This window comes from Mesocricetus auratus, unplaced genomic scaffold (assembly GCF_017639785.1).
Source record: "Mesocricetus auratus isolate SY011 unplaced genomic scaffold, BCM_Maur_2.0 Super-Scaffold_100022, whole genome shotgun sequence".
Classification (NCBI taxonomy): Eukaryota; Metazoa; Chordata; class Mammalia; order Rodentia; family Cricetidae; genus Mesocricetus; species Mesocricetus auratus.
The window spans coordinates 33771773-33795240 of record NW_024429203.1 but is presented as its reverse complement, the minus strand read 5'-3'; the positions used below and the strand labels follow the sequence as shown (position 1 = coordinate 33795240).

Sequence of the window (23468 nt, the reverse complement as noted above, 5' to 3'; positions counted from 1 at the left end):
TGACAGAGGCTCCAGGTTGGATCCTCAGTATCACAGAGACCCACAAAAGGCAACCCAATGATTGAGAGGGAAATCTGGAAACCAGGTTGTGTTCTGAACAAGACAAGTAGCAGATGAGGGCAAAGCAGAGTCTCTTCAAAGAAACAATGTCTGTGCTGGATCTAAAGGCGATTTGGGAGCTAATCAGGAGGCATGCTGCGAGCAAGGGGCTGTCTAAGCAAATGAAATGGCGGGAAGAGAAGCTGGGGCGGCCTGCATAAGGAAGAGGGTTGGGCATGGGCCAGAACAAAGGTTGTTGAGGATCTCGTCAGAGACCAAGCCAAAAGGCAACAGAGGTACCATCCCTTATCTAGCTCCCTGGACCTGCCATTATATCTGCTAGTGCTTATAAAATATATCATCTGTTCAATTAATACATGTCAAAAGAATTCACAAAGTTTGATGGGAAAGGAAGATGCAAGCAGCATCTTTAAATTTTATTTACTTACTTATTAATTGCATTTTTATTAGTTCTTTGAGAGCTTAGAGTCCCGTACAATGTGTTTTGATCATATTCGCCACCCCCTAAGCAGTATGTTTTTAAGCGAAGGCACAAATGGAATTCATTGAGAGAATACAGCCAAAGAAGTGACAGGAACATCACATACAGGTTTGGCACAGGTGGGAAGGGATAGGATCAAGGGTACAAAGATGGTTAGTTTTGAGAGGGAAGAATAATTCTTGCTTTGAAGTAAGAGACGAGGGTAGAAATGGGGGAGGATACTCCAGAGATAAAGCACTACCTGATGGGAGGGTGTTCTTACAGCCATGAGGTCCAGAGGGTATTCTCTTGAGTCTGCACGGTGCTGTAAGATAGCCATTCCTCGGCCGTACCATTGACAGTGCCTGTAATCACCATGGCAGATTTATGGAGCAGTGACTGTAACTGGCTATGTTGAAAGCGTTGGTGGACATTCACCATCTCACTAAGATCTCACAGTAACTAACTGTTCTGGGGACATGCACACTTGGGTTTGGGGAAGTTATGGACCTTATGCAGGGTTGTACTGACAGTAAGCGGTGGATCTGGAGTTTGAATCAAGACTGTCAGATACCACAAGGAGCTATGGCAAGTTGAGAGCCCAATCTTGCTCCAGTATGGCAGGAATGTCATCTTGGAGTGAGCAGAGACAGTTTAAGGTGACAAAGGCCCTATGTCTGTAGTGCGGGTTTATTCTGTACAGAATCCCCTGCGAGTGACAGGAGAAACAGCAGTTTGATAGCGTAGAATGTAATGTAATAACTGGATACAGAACAAATTGTAGTAGCATGTGGGGGGTGTCCTAAGACCCTCCCCACCAGTAGACACATGGAACTATAAACATCAGTACCAAATTCCTACTTGCTGCTTGTCCTATACATATATACCTATGATAAATGCACACTTTATTTTTTTACTTAAGAAAGCAGTTTTTGGTTTCCTTTTTGGCATATTAGAATTCCCCCAAATCACTACTTTTGTGCTTTGAGAGCATTTTTAAGCAAAATAATGGTTACTTGAACAAAACACTGCGATATTGAGACAATTATTTTGATAAGCTTATGGCTAAGAGGCCAGTGGCAGGGTAGCATAGACTGAATGAACTGGACAAAAAGATGCTTCATATCCAGGTTTGAATGCTGTGGGATGCAAGAAATTTCATTATGATACTCAGAACAGCATTCAATTAAAAACTTACAAACTGGCCAAGAAGTGGTGGCGCACACCTTTAATCCCAGCACTCAGGAGGCAGAGCCAGATGGATCTCTGTGAGTTCAAGGCCAGCCTGGCCTACAGAGTGAGTTCCAAGACAACTAGAACTACACAATGAAACCCTGTCTCAAAAAATAAAAAACCAGACCAACCAACGAAACAAAAACTTATAAAATGTATATTTTCTGGTATTTCTCATTTGCTATTTCTTTGACTGTGAGTAACTGAAATTACAAAATATGAGGCAGGAAACAGTATCCTTTCTTGCAAAGAGGAAAAAAATAACACTGGTTAACTAAAGATGAGGTCAATGGCTTGTCCGTGTAGATAATGACATGGCATGAGTGACAGAGAAACTTGTTTTCCTGAGCCACCGTAGAGCTCAATATACAAAAGGAAAGATAGCAAAAAGCCAGGTGGTGACCTTAGTGACTATGGGGGTGGGGTCAGGGAGAGTGATCCTTTAAAGAGAGATACAACCTAACTTGAGAAAAGGAGCCTGTGGAACAATCCCCAAAATATCCACAGAGAACTACAAAGTAGCCAGGGCCCTGGGCCAGGAGACAGGTGGCCGTATCAGCAGAAACAGCAGGTGATAGGGGACCTGGATCCATCTGTAGAGAACAGCCCTGCTGGAGTAGTCTCAGAGGAAAGCAAGAGAGCTCAGGATGGGCAACTGTCCCCAGTGTGGACCTGTCATCTTAACCAGGGACCGCTCACAGCAGACAGGGTGGTCTCGCTAGTCTCTTCAGGCTTTTACACTAACACATGATAGATGATTTACTTTGCCTAGTCACTATAGACACTGTAAATACCCCAACCTTAGGGCCTACAGTGAGCTGAATTGTGTTCCCTCAAGACACATACCCCCTCCAAACCTTAGCAAGTGACCCAGCTTAGGAACAGTGTCTTCACAGACACTGTTATATATATCATATATCACAGGCGTAATCCATTGCAGTGAGGTAACATTGAGTCAAGGTGGAAACCAAACAATACCTATCCTTATACAAAACAGACAAAGACACAGGAAAGAAATCTTGGACAAGCCAGAGGCAGAGGCTGGACCTAGGCAGCCACAAGCCAAGGCACACCCAGCTTTACTGAAAAACAGGAGGAAGGATTTGCCAAGTGAATGGGGAAAGGTGTGTGGTCCAGATCACACCTTGATTTGGAACCTCCATTTTCCAGAGTTGTAAAAAGAAGAAAATTCCATCGCTGTAAGTCTTTGGGACTTGGCAAGCAATGTGTGTGATGCACTTCCCAGCCATTGAGGAAAGTAGCAAAAGGGCTGGGGCGGGTGGTGGGAGAGCACAGGAGGCCTCCAGGGGAGCGCCAGAAAACCAAGTGAACTCGAACCCTAGACTCTGAATGAGTGTGTGGTCCCCCAAAGGAGCACAGAGGGATCTGTGGGATATTAAATGGTATCTGTGCATTAAAAGCTCACAGTGTGGTGTTAGCCTGATGCATTTATTGTTAAGGGCGTAGATGCCAGTTTTGCTGCTGTCAAGGTTGAATCAACCTCAGCATAACTAATGAAGTCACACCAGTCAAGTTTCTCAAACTCAAGAGAAAGGAAACGAGGCTGCTCGTTTGTGTCTTCTGTTTATGTGTGAGAAAACAATCACAGTTCTCTCTAGATATCCCAAATGCTTACGCTGTGGGGGGGGGGGCCGGGGAGGGGCAGGGGCCCATGGCCAGACACCTGGGAGCTGATAATGAGTCTAAATTATGATGAATCCAAGTGAAGGGGCAGGACCTTAGGAGGCTCCATCCAGACCATGAAAAGCCCTGTGAGGTTTCCCCACCTAGAACCATGGCAGAACATGTCTCTGGGCCTCGCAGAATCTGTGGCGTTCACTAAGGATTGATTGTTCTTTAGTTTTTCTATGTTCTGGGGCCCTGTGCCCACTTTCACCCAGGAACTGGCCTCTAAACAGAGTGTCAAGTAACTGCTGCTACAGTACAGTGATGCTCTGAGCTTGACTTTCTGATATCACAAATCTTTGACAAAGGTGTGGGCTCCTCACTCCCATAATAACTAGCATTCTTATTTGGTTTCTTATGGCACCTACAAAGGCCACTGCAATATTGGAGGCTGAAAACGACAGACATTTGTTTTCTCATGGTTCTAGAGGTCAGAAATGTATGTCAAGGTTGTCAGTAAAACTGGGCTCCCTCCAGACTCTGGGAGAGACCTGGTACTTGTTCCTTCGGCTCCTGGTGGCTCTAGTTATTCCTTGGCTAGGGCTGAACCACTCCAATCTGTCCCCAGAGCCACAATGCCCTCTCTTCTGCATCTGAGCTTTGTGTCTCTCTTCTAAAAGAGTATTTCTAATAGTATTTACAGACTATCTGATAGTGCAGAATTCTCTCTCAAATCCTTAATCTGATCACATCTTCAAAGATCCTTATTCCAAATAAGTTAGAATTCACAAGCTCTAAGGATTTTACAATAATGCCTTGGGTAGGAAGGGGGCAAGGATCCATTTCTAAAACTCATTATGTTCTGTAAATTTTGACATTGGGACCTTATCAGATTTTGTGTGTGCATGTCATGGAATACTTGTGGAAGTCAGAGGACAGCCTGAGGGAGTCAGTTTCTCCTAGTGTGTAGGCTTCAGGAACTGCACTTGGGTACCTTTACCTGATGAGCCATCCCACTAGCCTACTTAGTTGTTTGATATACCCGCGGTATCTCATGCATGCATGAAAATGAGTATATAAATCAAAATAACTTATTTCCAAATTCTCACCGTACTACCACTACACACTATTAACCCATTAGTACTCTCCTAAAAGATAATCCTGGACATCATACCATAGACCCTTTAAACATCTGAATGGGTTTCTTGTGTGTACAATGTAGTGAAAGCTACCTGACACTAATTTCATCTCTTCAAGCTAACCTGTCAGTAGCAGTTAGAAGGCTTAATGTTATCTTTAAATAGGATATCAAATGTTCTCAGATGATTATATTTTGCCCTTAAATCATTTCTACCTCACGCATACATGTTGTGAATGTGTGCATATGTTTGCGTGTGCATGCAGGTTCCTGTGCATAAGCGTGTAGAGGCCAAAGGACAATCTTTATTGTTATTCTTTAGGTGCCATCACTGGTAATTTTTGAGACAGGATCTCTCACTGGCCTGGAACTCACCAAGTATATTGGTTGGTTGGCCACCCAGCCCCAGGAATCCACCTCCTTCCACCTTCCCAGCCCTGAGATTTTAAGTATGCACCAGAACGCCCAGCCGTTTACATTCTAAGTGCAGCCCTTCATGTTTGCATGAACGAATTATCTTTCCAGTCCTCCTTCTATCTTTTGAGGTTCCAACTCCATTTAATCTGCCCCTTCTCAGGAACCCTTCAAGACATTTACCTCCTGTGCTCATGTCTTTCTTTGAGGTCTTCTGGCCCTGCCTGTGGATGCCATTTCTACCTAAGACTTGGTAAACTTCCTGCAAAGGGAACCTTACTAGAGTCTTGATGTGTTACTTTTCTCATTGTTGTGATAAAATACTGGACAGAAGCAACTTAAATGAGAAGAGGTTTATTTTAGAGCATGGTGTAAGAGAAAACAGTCCATTGTGACAGAGAAAGCATTGTGGTAGGAGTGGGCCAGTCTGCAAGGGAAGAGCTTATCCTGCCGCCTGCTCATCTTGTTGGACTCAGCAACAGAGACCTTGGGTCAGAAGTAGGCCCAAATAGACTGAGCCCATCCTCACTGAACCACTTCGGGAAGCCATCCTCCTACCCCAAAGATTCCGTCAGCTTCCCAAATATCCCACTAGCTCTAGATCCAGTGTTCAAACGCCTGTTGGGGACACTTCACATTCTATCCGTAACAGAGCACAAAATATATTTATTAAATGACTGTTGGCTATGAGTAGGCCCCAACTGTAGATGAAATGCTACAGGCAGTTAATTACTGCTGAGAGAGACTCAGTCTTCCCCAGGAATGAGCTCTCTAATTGGCTATCCAATATCAAGTGGTCAGCTCTAAAAACATAAATGCATAAAAGCAATACTAAGTGGATTCAGCAGATTGTATTTACTGCATGTGTGTATGTATTATAACAATTTCATAGAGGCCGTTAACTTGAGAAGGAGTGGGTGGTACACAGAAGGAGAGAGGGGAGGAAATGAAATAGTGATATAGAACTGATACATAAAGAGAAAATGAACTGTTATATGTAAGGTGAACTAGAGGTTGTCCAAAAACAAGGCCATTCTTCATTCTCTTGGAGAATCAAAAAAAGAATATTCAAAAAATTAGATGGTTGTGTTTAACACTCAGAAGGAAAAATTCTTAATATAGCTGGTAAGATAGGAAACAGGGGAGGTGGTTTTCTATCAAGAAACAAGGTATTGATCTTCAAAAAGGAATGACAGAGAGCATAAAGACCCACCTCAGTGCCAGGCTCTGATGAGGACAAAATACAGCCCCAGTTTGAAAAGTGTACATGGAATCTGAGAACAGAGCTCTAGGACTTAGAAGACCCAGCTGAGGGAGTTCTAAGCACTGGTCTTACATCACGAACCTGCTGTGAGATCCAGGGCTGTGATGCGATTCATTTTGGCCACTCTCAGTTCACAGACGAACACGAGGCAAACAGGGTTTGATAAATGTCAGCCAAATTGCCATAGCGGCAAAATGAAGAGGAATTGCTTGTTGCAGGAGTCCCCATCTTGTCACATCATCAGAGAGATACGACTGTGGTGTCTGTAGTTCATCTCAACACAGGCCTCTGCTAAATACAATGCTCAGTCTCGTAGCCACGTGAGACACAACTGGTCACTCCTTTTCCTGGAAGCACTTTAGTAACTTGGTTATCATTGGAGACCACACCATCCAATCTCTTCCCTGATTGGGTGCTCCTACTTCCATCACCAGGTCTTCCCCTTGACTCCTAAGTATTGACATGCCTTGGGGTTCATTACGATGACCCTTTCCCTCATCTATCCTTTCTTTTTTGTCCTACATAATTCATTCAAACTCATGGCTTCAAATGTCACCTGCATATCATCTCCAGAATGTCTGACTCCAGCCCTGTTTTCTCCCTGAAATCCAGACTTACATATTCAGCTGCCTGTTTGACATCTTCAATTAGGTCTCTAATAGACTGTGAAATGCAACATGATTGAAACAGAACTCCTCATTTCCTCCATTTAACATCTCCTCCTCCTCCTCTATCCCCACATCAGTAAATGGCAATTTCATCCTTCCAGTTGTTCAACCCCCAGACTATGAGGTCAGTCTTGATTCTTTTCTTTCTCTCCCACCCTGAACCCAAAACATTAGTCAATTTTGCAGGCATTACCTTCAAATTGTACGCAGATTCCGACCGCTTAACTCCCTGCCAGTCCTGTAGCCCAGACACCTTACGTATTACCCAGACTACTGAATCCAGCTGTTCTCCCATTGCCTTCCTATGCCTCCAGTCAATGTTTCATGGAAGCCGCATGACCCTTCTCAAACAAATAGCCATTTCACTTGTCTGCTGTCAACACTCCAAAGATGTCCTCATAAATTTTATGAGTGCCACATCGTTAACGAGATCTACATGGCCCTACAAGCTCCCTTTCCCATTTTACTCCCCATTTTCCTAATTTCAGTGTTCTCATTACACAGGCCTTTTTGCTGTCCTCAGCAAGTTATTAAGCTGAACTAAATAGAAAGCATTAAAACCTATTATAAGCTACAATATAAAGAGGTACTTGAGATAGCAGTGACATAAAGCTGTGAAGGAAGGAACAGAATTCTTGTAGTTAATGAGCAGAGCCCCAGTTTTGCAAGATGGAGACTTCTGGACTTGAATGGCGATGATGATTGCATGATGCTGTAAATACACTAAATACCACTGAATTCAGTGGTTAAACTAGTAAATTTTACATGTGTTTTACCACAGCTGAAAATAATTCAAAATACTCATAATTGATATTACCACATCAGTGAGTAGTAATTATCAATAGATATTACAAGTGTCTATAATAAATATGTGTGTTTAATGTAAATATGGGTAAATAGATGTATCTATGGTATATATCTGTAGGTAATATTAATGCAAAAAAGTTTCTGGGCTATGGAGGTTGTTTAGTGGGAAAACACATTTTCTGTGTAAGTATGAAGACCTGTGTCTGATCCCTGAACCATCCATGTAAAAGCTAAGTGCAGTGGCACGCAGCTGTAATCCCTGCAGTGCTGAGGTGGAGAAGGAAAGACCCTGGAGCTTGCTGGCCAGCCAATCAAGCCAAATCAGAAGTTCCAGGATCAGAAAAACAGTCTGTCTCAAAAATTAAGATGGAGAGGGAATGAGGAAGGCATTTGATATGGATTTCTGACTTCCCCATACTGTCACACACACACACACACACACACACACACACACACACATACCATGTTACACCCAGTATGGTAATAGCATTTGACTATAAACAAAGTCTGGAAACAAATCCTATGTGTAACCACTTATGGTCCTCACTGAGTATGATCAATGACAATGGGCTTGTCTCCATAGGAACTGGACATGAGTATTTTAAAGATAGGAGGACTTGGGTTTTCCAGCAGACTTGGCTGGAAATCTGGAAGCCACCTCTTTGACACAAGCCAATCATCCACAGATGAACAGCTGCCGCAAAATTCTATCTCCCTGCTGTGTCACTTGACAATGTGGTGTCCTTTGACACAGACCAAGCAGCAAAGCTGCCTACATTGTATAATTAAGGGTTTCAGATAGACTAAGGTTTCTTCCTGCCAAATGCCATTCATCTATGCTTGAGCCTTCCAAAAATATGACTGAAGTGTAATTTGTAAGACCAGCTCACTTGTGTGAATTACTTTGTATTCTGGTTTTTTGTTTTTTCGAGACAGGGTTTCTCTATATTGTTTTGGAGCCTGCCCTCCCTGGAACTCGCTCGGTAGACCAGTCTGGTCTCGAACTCACAGTGATCCCCCTGCCTCTGCCTCCCGAGTGCTGGGATTAAAGGCGTGTGCCACCAATGCCTGGCTGTGTTCTGTTTTAAGGCACTGTGTGGGTTAAAGGAGTAGAGGAATTATTTTTGGATACTTAAACCATAAAACCCGTTCCTATCGTTGGACAAAAGAGGATGCCAGGACCTAGAAAATAAAGTAACCTGTCTGCAGTTACGCATCTAGTTTGTGGAAAAGCTAAGACCGGATTCCAAAAACCCCGATGTTTTAGGCTAGTACTTCTTTTCAAAATTTAAAGTACAGGCATATCTTGGAGGTATTGTGGGTTCAGTTCTATATTGTTACGATAAAATGAATAAATATAATAAAGCAAGTCCTATGGTTCTGGTGACACCCCAAAAATACAGAGTATTGCTACTGCTCTCGGTTGCTCACAGAACCAGACAGTAAGACCCTGTTACTGAAGACATCATACAAACTGGTCACAGAACTCGGAACAGTTAAGTCGGTACAGATAAGGAAGCTTCCTCCCTACTGGCTAACTTTCATAGTACTGGAAGGTGCTATATAGGCTGCTGGCAGGAAATTTTAATAATCTTACCCAGCTGTGAACCTGATGAGCTGCAATTATGACCTTGATGTCAAGATATACACATGCATGCAGTAATGCTACAAATGCTATGGGGGTAACCAGCCACTTTCTGTCACCATGGGAGGAAACACATGCCTGGCACTGTAAATTTAGCCATGAACCCATGACTGGGGAGCACATAGGCCCAAGAGGGTATACCTCTTATTATTATTTCTACTTAATGGATACAGTATCAAATGACCTCAAATTTGTATGTCTCTACCAGTAGATTAAGTAGTTCTCACACCTCATCTGGAAAGTTTCTTGGTGTAGTGGATGGTGATTAACAGAGAATCACAACAAGTGCAGAGAATTAATGTCAGTGGGGTGCCCACCGGCCTTCTCTGTCGCACGCCCCCTCCCAGGCTCAGTGACCATCATGCAAGAGGGAGCAGACTGTAAGAGCCAGAGGTTGAGGAGGGCCAGACCAAAACAGTGTCTTCTGGATATAACTGGGTCTCTGTACTCAGGTTCTCACAGCAGCTGTGGTTGCTTGCACAAAATCAAGTCTGCCATGGAGTAGGAAGGGATTCATGAGCCTCTACCCCTAACTGAGGAACTGCAGACAATTGAGGGCTTCTGGGGGAGGAAGAGTCAGTTTTCTTTAAGGGTGCGGTTCCTAGTAAGTTGACCATGCTCCAGCAGATGGCCCCACACCCAGGAGCATGCGATCAGCACTAACTGGGAATCAATAGATTATAAATAAGTTTCATTTACTGGCTGGTTAAGTACTGAGCTGAACTCAAGAAAGCCAGTATCAGAGAGGGAGGACTGATGATCAAAGGGATTAAGACTGGGCTGGTTGAACCCCCAGAAACAGCTGATCAGACAAAGGTTAACTCTTGAATCCCAGGCATCAGCCTGGGAATCCAGCATGGGACTGATCAAGACCCCCTGAATCTGGGTGTCAGTGAGGAGGCCTAGGTAATCTATTGAGCCTTGGACAGCAGATCAGTACCCATCCCAAGTATACACACGGTCTCTGGACTCCCATAGAACAATGTGAGGTGCACTCTCACCCTGAACTCTTGGGGAAGGGTCTAGGCCCTGCCCTATATGAAATGACAGACTATGGACACCCCCATGGAGGGCCTCACCCTCCCTGGGGGAATGAGGGGATAACGGGGGGGGATGGGGGAGGGCACGGGAGGAGGGGAGGGAAAGGGAGAGGGACCTCGTACTGACTTGTGAAGCAACCTTGTTTCTTATCTAAATTTAAAATGGAAAATAAAAAAATATTAATAAAAAAAAAGAAAAAAAAAGAATACAAAATTTGGGGTAGGGAGGTAGGGGTGGATTCTGGAGGATCAAAATATATGATAGGAATTTCTCAACAAATTAATAAAAGAGAAAACTTAAAGCAAGTCACAAGAGTATTTTGACTTCTCAGAAAAGTTCCACTTAGACGATTCTGTACTCTATTATAGATATAATAGTATTATATCTTAAAAATGTACAGGGGCTGGAAAGATGGTTAAGGGCACTTGCTCTTGCAGAGGACCTGGGTTCAGTTTGTAGCACTCACATGGTGGCTCACAACCATTTCTAACTCCAGTTCCTAGGGTTCCAACACCTTCTTCTGACCCCTGAAGGTTCCAGGCATGCATGTAGTACACAGACATAGATGCAGGCAAACAATAATATGTATAAAATAAGTAAGTCTAAAAGAAAATTAAGAACAATGTACAAACTTTAATGTATGATTCTTTATTACTAATAATCCTCTGAGCTGCTTGAAAGATAAACTTTCTCATGCATGATTGGCATAAGCCTTCAATCTGTTAAGAATGTGACCTGCTATAACATGACGCATTCTTTTTTAATTAATTTTAGATTTTTCCTTTTTTATTTAAATTAGAAACAAGCTTGCTTCACATGTCAATCCCAGCTCCCTCTCCCTCCCCTCCTCCCTGGCCCCCCACCATCTCCCCAACCCCCCCCACCCAATCCCCACTTGACTCTCCAGGGAGGGTGAGGCCCTTCATGGGGGGGCTCCAGAGTCTGTCATTTCATCAAGGGCAGGCTTAGGCTCTCCCCCATGTGTCCAGGCTGAGAGAGCATCCCTCCATGTGGAATGGGCTCCCAAAGTTCATTCAGATGCCAGGGATACATACTGATCTAGTACCCAAGGCCCCAAAGATTGCCGAGGCCTCCTCACTGACACCCACATTCAGGGGGTCTGGATCAGTCCCATGCTGGCCTCTCAGCCATCAGTCTGGGATCCATTAGCTCCCCCCTTGTTTATTCAGGTCAGCTGCTTCTGTGGGTTTTACCCACCAGGTCTTGTCCCCTTTGCTCATCACTCCTTCCTCTCTGCAACTTGGTTCCAGGATTTCAGTGTTTAGCTGTGGGAGTCTGCCTTTGTTTCCATCAGCCACTGGATGAAGGCTCTAGGTTGCCATACAAGGTAGTCATCAATCTCATTATCGGGGAAGGGCATTTAAGGTAGCCTCTCCACTATTGCTTAGATTGCCAGTTGGTGTCATCCTTGAAGATCTTCGGAAATCTCACTAATGCCAGATCTCTCCTCAAACCTATACTGACTCCCCATGGGGCATCTTGTATCATCCTTAGGAAAGGGGAGGAACTAGTATCAGTCAATGTATAAGAGTGACAACTTGAAATGGCTTCATTTTCTCCTGTCTTTCTCCTCAAACTGTCTCCATTCAAGGCTATTCTGGCCTTGAAGACAACTTTGACAGCTTCCGTAGTTTTCTGCCTACTCACATGCACAAGAACCACTTCATATAAGGCTGATATTTAGATATAACAAGACCTCATCCAGTCTAAATCATGCATCCAGTCATTTATCCAGCTCAAGCTCTTTCTCTCACGCAGGAGGATTTGCTGAAGAGGTGGCGGCAGGAGGACCATAAGTTTGAAACTATCCTGGGATACACCTTGTCTGTGGCCACAGTACCCTGAAGCTGCCCAGTCTCCTCTGGTCTTGGAAGAAAACACATCACACTCTCTCTAGACTCCAAGGGAGGGAGCACACTGGAAGTCTTCAGTGTGTGCTCTCCCTTCCCCAAAGGCGATGGACAAGCCAAAGGTGATCTTCAGCCAATGCAGGTTTCTTCCAAGGATGGAGCCTTAAAGCCTCCCAGAAAGCATATATTTAAGGGTCACAGTCTTTGGGTGTGCACTGCATTTAGGAAGAACACATGGGGACTGCGGATTGGAGGTGGGCTCTAAGTCACAAGTCTACAGCCATGTTTCCTAGCAGCCATGAAGATTACTGAGCAGTTGTGGCCTTCACCAATGCACAAAGTACCTTGTCACTCATCCTTCACCCCTGAAGCCCTGAAGGGTCATCTTGGAGCAGGTCAAAAGGAAACCTGTGAGCAGGACTGGTGCACCACAGGTCACGTGATTTCTTCAAATCACAAACCACTCAGAGTTCTGCAGAAATTCTATTTTTCTGTTTGATAAACTTATTACAGTCCTAGCAGTATTTTGTACGATTAAAATGCCCAAATGTAATACCATAGAATATGCTGTTGGAGTTGAACCTACAACCTTTGGGAGTTAAGATATGATGATCTAAATTTTGTAGCTATTTTATTTACATCTCATTTTTTATGAAATAAATCTAGGCACTGCTTAGAGACACAAACTCTATTTCAAAATTTAAAGCCAAACTTATCTCATGTGTTAGTTACAATCTTCATTTGACCAAACTGCCTAAATTCTAGAGTTTACAAACCAATCAGTAGTTGAGTTTTCTGTAGTGACCCTGCAGTTCTCATTTGAGGAAGATTTTATAGCCCATGAGACATTTGGTAATTTGGGGGAAGTTTTGGTAGTCATAGTTGGAGAACATTGACAGCATTACTGGCATCAAGTGGCAGGGACCAGGGATGGTGGTAAACATCCTAGGTAATCACTGATGACCCCACCATGTCCTGTTACCTGTCCCAGACTGCTGACAGTGCTGGGGAGTGAGCGGAAGCTTACTGTGAAGCCACAAGATACAAAGAGCCTGGCCCTTGGTGGCCTCCAGGGTTAGAGAGGGAAAGTTGTTTCTTTCTTCTTTCTTATTGTGTTTTTTATTAAATTTTTCATGCAATATGTTAAATCATGTCTCTTCTCTTCTTCTAACTTCTCAGATCCTATCCACCTCTCTACCCATCCAACTTTGTTTCCTTTCTCAAAAAGGGACAAAAAAAAGAGAAACAAAGAAGCTAAAAACAACAATAAAAATGAAAATCAGTGGGCGTGAGAGGTCGCTCAGAGGTTAAGAGCACTGACTGTTCTTCCAGAGGTCCTGAGTTCAATTCCCAGCAACCACATGGTGGCTGATAACCATCTGTAATGGGATCTGGTGCCCTCTTCTGGCGTGCAGACATACATGGAAGCAGGATATTGTATTCATAATAAATCTTTAAAAATCAAAACAAACAGGCAAAAGACTAATAGGACAAACAAAAAGGCTGGGACAAAGCAAAAACCCACAAAAATATCATTGAGTTTATTTTGTGTTGATTATTCCTGGAAATGGGGCCTGCCCTGGAGTGTGGTTGATGTAACTAGTGACACTCCATTGGAAAAAAAGTCATGATATTGACAGCTGAAAAGAAATTCTGACTTTTCATGACCTCTGAGATAGAGCAGATACTGATTTTTCTTGCACACACCATCCTTTCATACCAACTGAGCATGCCAGTAACAGGATTAGACTGTGTGTGTGTGTGTGTGTGTGTGTGTGTGTGTATGCACACACACCCATGTGTGACCTGTTCAAGTATATTCCAAGGCTAAAGGTTGACAGATGTCTTCCTCAATTGGGCTCACTTGGACTCCACCTTATGTTTTGAGGCAGGGTCACTCACTTGAATGAGTGCTCACTGATTGGCTAGACCAACTGACCAGCAAGCTCTGGAGGCTAGCCAGCTTCATCCCCTGCATGAGGATTATAGATGACTGTGACTATGTCTTTTTTTTGATAGGTGTTGGGGCTCTGAACACAGTCTTCATGTTTGTACAGCAGGTACTTTATCAAGATTTTTGTTGGTTGCTTGTTTTTAAAGCAGATGTCCCATCCTCGGATTTCTTTATTAGCTTTAATATCCTTTTTAGCTGGCATCAAGGAGAAGACTGCAGGCCTAGAACAGAGTGCCCTAGAGGAGGCCTGCAACAAGTCTGAGGCCTGTGGGTGTTTCTTGTACCCTCAGCATTCACTCATGCTGGTCGTGGAAAGGATTGGGACAAAAAACATATACACAACTCTATGCAAAACAATTCAAAACCAGAACTCTGATCACTTTAAAAATAGCATCGTAGGTTGGAAATACTTTTTAAAGTATTAAATCATTCCCTACATTCCCATTATTTTTATTTGTATATCCCTCTTCATTCCATCCCTCCTCATCTGGTGCTGTTGACTCAAGTTTCTTCTACAAAGTCTGTATGGACCCCAGAACCATCATTATGGGCATTAGTTTAGAAAAAGGATTTTGGAAGGTCCAGGCATATAAAACAGCAGATAAAAGATAGGAGTTAAATTCCTACTGTGTGTAAAATATTGGGCGGGATGCTGAGAGAGCTCTTTTTGAAAGGTATACAGCACGGCTGATGTTTTTGAGTAATCCGTGGTCTGCCAGTGAGATAGGCTTCATGCCCAAGGGAGGATGGCTGATGTCACAAAGCAGGCTGTACTCTGTGCCTGTTCTCAACCTCTTTAGCCCTCTGGCAGGGAAGGGGGCAGAGCAGGACAAGGTCAAAGTGGCCCACTGGGGAATATACTGAAAAGGAGGAAGGAACTGAACAGGAGCTAGTTTTAGGGGTCTTGATGTCAGGGAGGATGTTGGGATTTTATTCCAAAGATGCAAGGGGTATCTAAGCAGGAAGTGTTAGTGATCGAAGGTGACATTTAGTGACTGCTGCTCTCTTGGCACATTATTTTCATCTTTGTTTCCTGAAGCCATGACATAGCTCTTCCACAGGGGGCTGAGACAGTTAACTATTTCAAGTTCCACGGTTAACAAGTGCAAGGGCCAGGATGCAATTCATCAACAGAGCTCAGACTCCCTAACCACATCAGCCCAGGACGCATAGACTCCCTAACCACATCAGCCCAGGACACACAGACTCCCTAACCACACCAACCCAGGACACACAGACTCCCTAACCACATCACCCCAGGACACATAGACTCCCTAACCACACCAGCCCAGGACACACAGACTCCCTAACCACACCAGCCCAGGACATACAGACTCCCTAACCACATCAGCCCAGGACGCATAGACTCCCTAACCACATCAGCCCAGGACACACAGACTCCCTAACCACACCAACCCAGGACATACAGACCCCCTAACCACACCAGCCCAGGACATACAGACTCCCCAACCACACCAGCCCAGGACATACAGACCCCCTAACCACACCAGCCCAGGACATACAGACTCCCCAACCACACCAGCCCAGGACATACAGACCCCCTAACCACACCAGCCCAGGACATACAGACTCCCCAACCACACCAGCCCAGGACATACAGACTCCCCAACCACACCAGCCCAGGACACATAGACTCCCTAACCACACCAGCCCAGGACATACAGACTCCCTAACCACACCAGCCCAGGACACACAGACTCCCTAACCACACCAGTCTAGTACATATTCCCTAACCACACCAACCCAGGACATACAGACTCCCCAACCACATCACCCCAGGACACATAGACTCCCTAACCATACCAGCCCAGGACACACAGACTCCCTAACCACACCAGCCCAGGACACACAGACTCCCTAACCACACCAGTCCAGTACATATTCCCTAACCACACCAACCCAGGACATACAGACCCCCTAACCACACCAGCCCAGGACATACAGACTCCCTAACCACACCAGCCCAGGACGCATAGACTCCCTAACCACATCAGCCCAGGACACACAGACTCTCTAACCACACCAACCCAGGACATACAGACCCCCTAACCACACCAGCCCAGGACATACAGACTCCCTAACCACACCAGCCCAGGACATACAGACCCCCTAACCACACCAGCCCAGGACATACAGACTCCCCAACCACACCAGCCCAGGACATACAGACTCCCCAACCACACCAGCCCAGGACATACAGACTCCCTAACCACACCAGCCCAGGACACACAGACTCCCTAACCACACCAGTCCAGTACATATTCCCTAACCACACCAACCCAGGACATACAGACTCCCCAACCACATCACCCCAGGACACATAGACTCCCTAACCATACCAGCCCAGGACACACAGACTCCCTAACCACACCAGCCCAGGACACACAGACTCCCTAACCACACCAGTCCAGTACATATTCCCTAACCACACCAACCCAGGACATACAGACCCCCTAACCACACCAGCCCAGGACATACAGACTCCCTAACCACACCAGCCCAGGACATACAGACCCCCTAACCACACCAGCCCAGGACATACAGACTCCCCAACCACACCAGCCCAGGACATACAGACTCCCCAACCACACCAGCCCAGGACACATAGACTCCCTAACCACACCAGCCCAGTACATACAGACTCCCTAACCACATCAGCCCAGGACATACAGACTCCCTAACCACATCAGCCCAGGACATACAGACTCTCTAACCACACCAGCCCAGGACATACAGACTCCCTAACCACATCAGCCCAGGACATACAGACTCCTTAACCACATCATCCCAGGACATACAGACTCCCTAACCACACCAGCTTGGGACAGAATAAGAGGTCTCTTGAGGAGAGGCAGTGGGACAATGTATCCAGGAAGAAGTCATCAGGGTCAGGTGTTGCTGAGCCATCAGGAAGGAAATCTGAGAAATAGCTATCAGATTTGTGACCTTTACCAAAGCTGTGTTTTCAGGAGTGGGGTGAGGACAGGAGTCTCCTATGGGGCAAGAAGGCTGACAGCAAACCCAGCCCTGGGGAGGAACTGGCAGCGAAGACAGGAGACAGGTTTCTAAGCTCCGGTTTAAAGGAGTGATCTGAGCAGAGCAACCTCGACTTTATTCGGGGGTTTGCAATGTATTCCATCCTATTCTTGCAAAAATAACACATTTTCATAATTACAGCAAGAGACAATTGGCTGCTTTGCATGCAGGTGAAATGCAAAATTTAACCATTTATAGGGAAACTATCATAGAGAAAGACATAGCATCAGCTCCACACAGCTCGCTTTGGAGTTGTTTTGAGGAGGGGAAGCATCCGAAAGCTGTTGCACCCAGCGAGCCTCCACACTGAGAACATCTGTCTGATTCTAGTCTGAACTTCCAAAAACCTGAGCTGCAAAAACAGTGGTTCTCAGACAGATTCTTTGTTTTAATGAGTAGTTAGAACTGCAGTTTTCATGTTAGGTGCTGGACAGCTTCTATTACAAGTCAAACACAGTTTTAGGGAATTCTACTTAGGGCAAATGGTTCAGAGCCATGAGGGCTCAGAAGAGAAGGAACAGGTAGTGGTGGTGGTGGAGGAGGGGGGCAGGAGGGGGAGTCCTTTTATCAAGGCCTCTTTCCGTGATTACTAGCTTCCTAGTATAGTTCCTTCTACAGAGTTCTAGGTTTGAATCAGTCTCCCAAAGTGCCCATGATTTTGCTGTGTCCCAAACAATACTTCTGCAAACTGCACATGCACAAGTTGAGAGCTCAGGACTGTTGGGCCAAAGGGACCTCGGAGTGTGATGCTTCTAGTTCAAGCTTGCTGGCCACACTTCTCAGACACACTGACAAGTACTTTGAGAGCAAACTCACAGTCTGACTTAGGCAGGGAAGACACCAATGGGTATTCAATGTTTAGACAATGTAGCGGGCTACTGTAGGAACACCCTGATTAGTTTGCCTGGGTGAAAAACTGCTATGAGTGAGCACAGATTATTTTCCTTTTAGTGACACAGGCTAAAAACTTGGTGGTTGGCGATGCATTCTGGAGTCTCCTTTGGAAGCCACCAAATGTATTATGCAGCCCAAGAGGAAGACTCGCCGGACTCCATGGCCATGGGCCTCTCCATATGCCTTGTTACCCTGTCCTACTCTCAGAATGACACTCACGGACTTTCTCTCCATCTCTGTAGCGCCTGATTCTCCAGAAGTTTCCTCTTTCACAACACTGGAGCAAATGTAAGACAGGTTTTTCCTAATTCTTTTGCACTTTCCTTGCTGGTCCTCTAATGAACATAGAAAGCCACTGCAGGGAACAGTGAGAGCCACCACTAACAAAAACAAGAAATGTGGGAAGCTGGAAGGATTCAAAGATGCCACAGTGACTTCTCTCTCTGTCTCTCTGTCTATCTCTGTCTCTCTGTCTCTGTCTCTCTCTCTCTCTCTCTCTCTCTCTCTCTCACACACACACACACACACACACACACACACACACACACACACGCACACGCACACACACTCCATAGCACCAGAGGAAAGATAATAAAAACACAGTTTTTACTTCCAGGGCATTTGCTCATGGAGGAGATAGACAATAAACCCAAAAAGACTTAATGCTGTGTGCTAGGAGGTGTTACGAATGCAAACAAGTCAGGAAGGCAGGCTAGGAATGCATCACTGGGGTGGGTGGACTTGTTTTGAAGGCACAGGTAGATTTCAAGCAAAGCCTCAAGTAAGTAAAGGAGTGAGTCCTGCCAGTACCTGTAGGAAGAGCATCCCAGGAAAAACCCTGCACTAGCCAAGGCCCCGAGGTAGAGAAACAACAGAGAGGCCAGTACAGGTGGAGCAAATGGGGCAGAGGCCACTTCGCCCTGCAATCAGGGCAGAGGAAAGCAGAGAGGAAAGCAGAGAGGCCAGAGTTTGAGTCACACTGGCTTAGCCTCCAATTCAGGTCTGTTCCTCTGTCACTTATTGGGGGCTCCCAGCTCTACATCTGTACACCTGACCACAAAGTGTAACTGCAAAGAGACATGGAATATGAAACTCCCTGTCAGGACACAGAACACGCCGAGTTCCTACCCACCACCCATCAGTTCCCTCAACGCTTCCCTAGTTGTACGGCTCTGCTCACCCAGCTCCCACTGTGGCTGAGTATAAGTGTTCAGAAGAAGATCATTTAGGGGCCTCTCAGACGTCCAAGATGTATTAACAGGTGCAAGAAAGCAAACAGGGATAACACTACTTGTCTATGAACAGTAGTAAGAGAATTACATTTTAGTTTCTGAAAAATCTCGAGCAATCCACACCAAACTGCTAACGGTGAACGCTGGGAAGAGTTAAGACTACCAAAAATTTTGACTCCTACTTTCAACCTTCTATTTTGTTTCCTAGTCAGGGTTCCTCTGTGTAGCTTTGTAGCCTGTCCTGGATGTGCTTTGTAGACCAGGCTGGTTTAAACTCACAGAGATCCACTTGCCTCTGCCCCTGTCTCCAGATTGCTGGGATTAAAGGTATGCACCACCACTGTCTGACTCTATTATTATCATTATTATTATTATTTCAACTACTGAATGTTCTACAGTGAACATTTATTACATTTGAAAAAAATCACAGCACAGGCCAATGTTGACTGCTGCAGGGAATTCACTTCCTGGATTTGATCTGTATAGACTCCGTCCTACTTCACCAAAGGCCACTATGACCCACTTTATACTCCTAGAGAGTTCTGGGGTCTTCAGACAAAATTTGGAACACAGAAGGTCCCAAATGAGTTCTGAGATGGTCCTCGGCCAGCATCTATGACCCTTGGCTGGTTTCATTGGAAAAGAGAAGGCGGGCACCTCCTGCTACAGTTCCCATTGAGGGGAGAAACAGAAGTCAGTGAAATTTAATTAATTCCAAGTAAACTATCTGTGAACTTCTAATTCATGGGTGTTGGCGTTACATTTTTTCATTTAAAAATACTAAATTAAAGCTGGGGGCAGTGACTCAATCATTTAAGAAAGCAGAGGCAGGGTGATCTCTGTGAGTTTGAGGTCAACCTGATCTATAGAGAGAGTTCTAGGGCAGCCAAGGCTACACAGAGAAACGCTGTTTTGAAAAACACAAAAGTAAACAAACAAACAAATCCCCCCACTAAATTAAGGGATATTATGTGTAAAACCCCATCCCATAACTAAACAACTTGGAAGGTCAGCTAACACAAGACAGCTCCCAATGTCATACTGACAATTCATTGAAACATGTATTATAACCAGTTACACAAAACACATAGCTTGAATGTTAGTCCTTTCCTCTCCCCTCCGAAATGTATACTTTTGGTGAGATGAATTAAAAAGTAATGCTGAAGCCTCCATAATTGCTGGTATGACTTTTCCCAGTTTAAAAGTGTTTCAAGGAAAAATTCCATAAATATTTTTTTACATTTCCTGAGTTGACCTTTGCACCAAGAAGGGTGCTTATCTTCACATTATATAAAATTCTGCTCTCATGAAGGCAGTAGGCAATTGTGAGATTCCTATCTGGAAGGGATCCTTGATACTTTTCAAGGGAAAACCCATCTCTTCCCCAGAAACTAAGCAAGGCCTCTCCTTACTGTCTGTTTCTTCCGGGTGCTGTCAGGATTCATCTTGGGTTTATCTGACCATTGGCTGGCAATCTGCAGGGCAGAAAAATTCCACCTCAGCATTTCCATAAGCTCTGGAAATTGAACTGTTCCAAAACTGAGTCTTTTCTGAGAGGCCAGTCTTCTATACAAGCTGTCTACTATCAGTAGGAGTCAGTATGATGAAGGAGGTAACATTCTGCTCAGACCACACTCATTGTCCAAGGAAGAAAACGGAGCCCACAGAACTTATAACACACAATTTCATATAGTTACCTTGCTCATCTATTATACTGCTGCATCATAAAGGGCTATTTTTTCCATAGGATAGACTTTTCTTTACATTCAGCTATAGCTTTCTGACCACTAGCTCAATTAAACGACCTGAATATAAAATCTAGCAGCTCCATTAGGTGAATTTTCCATTCACGAAACTACAGCAGTTTATAAGTCCATGAAAACTGTATGTGCAACAAAATTCAACACCCGAGCTGTAAGAACACACTTGTGAAAAAGGAGATTAAATATATATTCATAACCAAACATACAAATTTGAGTGAGTAACTGCCACGTTTGTAGAAATTAGATTATGGCACATGGCTGGCACGAATTCCCCACCCCGTTACAACACCCGCAAGTAAGTGTGATAAAGTCACTGTGACTTCTGGCGGTGACAGCAAAAAAAAAAAAAAAAAAAAAAAAAAGGTATTCAAGACAGGGTGGGGTGGGAGTGTGAAAAATATTCAAACATGCTACACCATTTACAGGTGCTTCATTTGTAGGTACCAGTTTAAGCTGGTAGTGCAACAAATTTTTTATTGTAATTGATTATGTGGGGTAGTTTTATAGCAGGATGCCTTGGACCCTGTTTTAAAAAAATAGGCTCAGTGTCACCACAAAAGAAATTCCACACAGCCACACTCTGGAACACCACTTTCTCCTTTTTGGAGAGCCACAAAATTGGTATGGACTGTGTAAACTGGAAAATTGCATCAGAGCCTATATGCTCACACATTAACCTGATCTTCGTGAAAAGGTAGCAGCAACCCCCCCCCCAGCAGCACCCTGTAATAAGATGTGCCGCAGATTAATTGCATCTTTACCCTGCTCCTAACTGTGTGACCTTGGGCAAGTCAGTTAACCTTTAAAGTCCGGGCTTCTTCATCTCCAACACAGAAATGGGAGCCTTGCAGAGAGGACCCAAGGAAATTAGTCACAAATAACTTTTAGCTCAGTCCATATGACTATATCTCAATATTTAGCGTGGCACCACAGTCTAGCCGTAGTCAATCTCATTTTGGGCTTCCAGCTCTTTTTGTTCCCTTCACTATGTTATTCGGGGGGGGGGGAGTAAGCAGTTACAAACATCTCACTTTCCCCACTCTTCTTCAAAGCTAAGTAAAAAGCCAGGGAGATAGGTAACATACGCCAAAGAGAAACTCAGTGCTTAGGGATATAAATAAATCACAGGATTTCAGTCTGTAACATATACGCCAACAAATCAGAGGTGGATTTTATTTCAAAAGAAACAAATGACAGGCAACACATTCAAAGAGGATATTTGTCTCAGTGTTGTCTCAGTGTTGGTGACTATGGAACAGAATGGAGTATGGGGTCTGACTTCCAACAGGTGGCTAGTTTTAATCATCTTCGAATGCAAAACCGCGATGAGTTTGAATAGGAAAGTCTCAGAGATTCAACTGAAGGCCTCCTCTTAACAATTCTGAGAAAGATTTTCTTCTGGGTTTAAGCCTCCCTAGCAAGTTAGCAAACAGGGAACTGCCGTAGCTTGCACCTGTCCTCTGAACAGTATGCCAGGCTGACAGAAAAACCCTCTATCCTTTCCAGACCGCCTATCCTGCCGCTGGGGCGCCTAGCGACAAACTGGGGAAGCCCACTAGGAAGTGGTCACGACCAACCAAGCCACAAATCCCCAGGGTGTGGGATTTCCAGCTCTACACCACGTCTGAAAACCAAAAATAGGCGTCCGCTTGCTATACTGCAATGGGATTCCCCTCAGGAGCTAACCTCCCGCACCCCAGTTTTCATGTTTTATTAATAAATGCAAGATGGCACACGGAGGCAAAGAACGGGAGGTAAGGCATCTGCAGCTGGACCCGAACCAGGGCAGTTTGCAAATATAAATGAGAAGCATGTGACAAGCAGATCCAGGCTTGAGCTGAAGACCCGGGGCTGTCCCGCAGATGGTCGCCAGGCTCCCCAGCCCGGGGCATGAAGGTCAGCTGCAGGATCCCAGTCCTCCTGGGCACTCACCCTGCAAATCGTGACCCGCCCCTATCCTTGCCTCCCTCACCCTCCCGCCCGGGCCACGGCAGGGGAAGCCCCGGCGCCCGCCGGCTGCAAGAACACGTACCTGCTGCCGGGGCTCAGGATTCGCTCTGCTCTGCGGCGCTGGGCCCGCGCTCCCGCTCCCGGGGCTCCCCTCTCCGCGCCCCCCCCCGCCCCCTCGCGGCCCCGCCGCTCCCTCCGCCCCTCCGCCCACCCCGCTCGGGCGCGCGCGCGCGCCTTCGCGCCGGCGGCTCTCCCGGGCCCGCGCCTGCGCTCTCGCTGCCCGCACCCGAACCCGTGTCCGCGCCCGTGCCCGCGCCCGCGCGCGCTCCGGAGGCTGCGGAGGGGCCGTGCGGCTGTCTAGGAAACGGCGACCCACAGGGGCCGCGTGTGG

General features: G+C 45.4%; 1 protein-coding gene across 7 annotated transcripts in view; it reads right to left on the bottom strand.

The window, feature by feature from the left end:
* Positions 1-23237, bottom strand: part of Tmem266 (transmembrane protein 266) — a 115758-nt gene extending 92521 nt beyond the window's left edge. For 5 of the 7 annotated variants that reach the window (XM_040729941.1, XM_040729937.1, XM_040729944.1 and 2 more), the window contains exon 1: positions 23160-23229. The gene's annotated coding sequence lies outside the window, so the exon portion shown is untranslated. Of the gene's footprint in view, positions 1-20776; positions 20840-23159 lie in introns of those variants that run through there. The other 2 variants (XM_040729942.1, XM_040729943.1) reach the window with 2 other exon arrangements.
* Between the last annotated feature and the right edge of the window lie 231 nt (positions 23238-23468).